This window comes from Musa acuminata, unplaced genomic scaffold (genome assembly GCF_036884655.1).
Source record: "Musa acuminata AAA Group cultivar baxijiao unplaced genomic scaffold, Cavendish_Baxijiao_AAA HiC_scaffold_1136, whole genome shotgun sequence".
NCBI classification, from domain to species: domain Eukaryota; kingdom Viridiplantae; phylum Streptophyta; class Magnoliopsida; order Zingiberales; family Musaceae; genus Musa; species Musa acuminata.
In genome coordinates, this window is record NW_027021348.1 from 5742501 (window position 1) to 5745000 (window position 2500).

Here is a 2500-nt window from a genome sequence, read left to right on the forward strand (position 1 = left end):
CAAGAACAGGCCAAAAACTGGCCAAAACGGCCCAAAAACGGGCCAAAACTGGCCATTTTTGGCTGCGCGAGCGAGCGGCGAACAGCGAGCGAAGCGAGAGGCAGCACCGTCCCTGCTATACGAAAGCCCCATCCAGCCCTGTGCCACCCGGGGGGTTCCAGGGTGCTGAGATGGCTGACATTTTGCTCCGCTCACGACGGTCACCGCGCGACGCAAGAACAGGCCAAAAACTGGCCAAACCGGCCCAAAAACGGGCCAAAACTGGCCATTTTTGGCTGCGCTAGCGAGCGGCGAGCGGCGGACAGCGAGCGAAGCGAGAGGCAGCACCGTCCCTGCTATACGAAAGCCCCATCCAGCCCTGTGCCACCCGGGGGGTTCCAGGGTGCTGAGATGGCTGTCATTTTGCTCCGCTCACGACGGTCACCGTGCAACGCAAGAACAGGCCAAAAACAGGCCAAAAACTGGCCAAAACGGGCCAAAACTGGCCATTTTTGGCTGCGCGAGCGAGCAGCGAGCGGCGGACAGCGAGCGAAGCGAGAGGCATCACCGTCCCTGCTATACGAAAGCCCCATCCAGCCCTGTGCCACCCGGGGGGTTCCAGGGTGCTGAGATGGCTGACATTTTGCTCCGCTCAAGATGGTCACCGCGCAACGCAAAAACAGGCCAAAAACTGGCCAAAACGGGCCAAAACTGGCCATTTTTGGCTGCGCGAGCGAGCGGCGAGCGGCGGACAGCGAGCGAAGCGAGAGGCAGCACCGTCCCTGCTATACGAAAGCCCCATCCAGCCCTGTGCCACCCGGGGGGTTCCAGGGTGCTGAGATGGCTGACATTTTGCTCCGCTCACGACGGTCACCGCGCGACGCAAGAACAGGCCAAAAACTGGCCAAAACGGCCCAAAAACGGGCCAAAACTGGCCATTTTTGGCTGCGCGAGCGAGCGGCGAGCGGCGGACAAAGAGCGAAGTGAGAGGCAGCACCATCCCTGCTATACGAAAGCCCCATCCAGCCCTGTGCCACCCGGGGGGTTCCAGGGTGCTGAGATGGCTGACATTTTGCTCCGCTCACGACGGTCACCGCGCGACGCAAGAACAGCCCAAAAACAGGCCAAAACGGCCCAAAAACGGGACAAAACTGGCCATTTTTGGCTGCGCGAGCGAGCGGCGAGCGGCGGACAGCGAGCTAAGCGAGAGGCAGCACCGTCCCTGCTATACGAAAGCCCCATCCAGCCCTGTGCCACCCGGGGGGTTCCAGGGTGCTGAGATGGCTGACATTTTGCTCCGCTCACGACGGTCACCGCGCGACGCAAGAACAGCCCAAAAACAGGCCAAAACGGCCCAAAAACGGGCCAAAACTGGCCATTTTTGGCTGCGCGAGCGAGCAGCGAGCGGCGGACAGCGAGCGAAGCGAGAGGCATCACCGTCCCTGCTATACGAAAGCCCCATCCAGCCCTGTGCCACCCGGGGGGTTCCAGGGTGCTGAGATGGCTGACATTTTGCTCCGCTCAAGATGGTCACCGCGCAACGCAAAAACAGGCCAAAAACTGGCCAAAACGGGCCAAAACTGGCCATTTTTGGCTGCGCGAGCGAGCGGCGAGCGGCGAACAGCGAGCGAAGCGAGAGGCAGCACCGTCCCTGCTATACGAAAGCCCCATCCAGCCCTGTGCCACCCGGGGGGTTCCAGGGTGCTGAGATGGCTGACATTTTGCTCCGCTCACGACGGTCACCGCGCGACGCAAGAACAGGCCAAAAACTGGCCAAAACGGCCCAAAAACGGGCCAAAACTGGCCATTTTTGGCTGCGCGAGCGAGCGGCGAGCGGCGGACAGCGAGCGAAGCGAGAGGCAGCACCGTCCCTGCTATACGAAAGCCCCATCCAGCCCTGTGCCACCCGGGGGGTTCCAGGGTGCTGAGATGGCTGACATTTTGCTCCGCTCACGACGGTCACCGCGCGACGCAAGAACAGCCCAAAAACAGGCCAAAACGGCCCAAAAACGGGACAAAACTGGCCATTTTTGGCTGCGCGAGCGAGCGGCGAGCGGCGGACAGCGAGCGAAGCGAGAGGCAGCACCGTCCCTGCTATACGAAAGCCCCATCCAGCCCTGTGCCACCCGGGGGGTTCCAGGGTGCTGAGATGGCTGACATTTTGCTCCGCTCACGACGGTCACCGCGCGACGCAAGAACAGCCCAAAAACAGGCCAAAACGGCCCAAAAACGGGCCAAAACTGGCCATTTTTGGCTGCGCGAGCGAGCAGCGAGCGGCGGACAGCGAGCGAAGCGAGAGGCATCACCGTCCCTGCTATACGAAAGCCCCATCCAGCCCTGTGCCACCCGGGGGGTTCCAGGGTGCTGAGATGGCTGACATTTTGCTCCGCTCAAGATGGTCACCGCGCAACGCAAAAACAGGCCAAAAACTGGCCAAAACGGGCCAAAACTGGCCATTTTTGGCTGCGCGAGCGAGCGGCGAGCGGCGAACAGCGAGCGAAGCGAGAGGCAGCACCGTCCC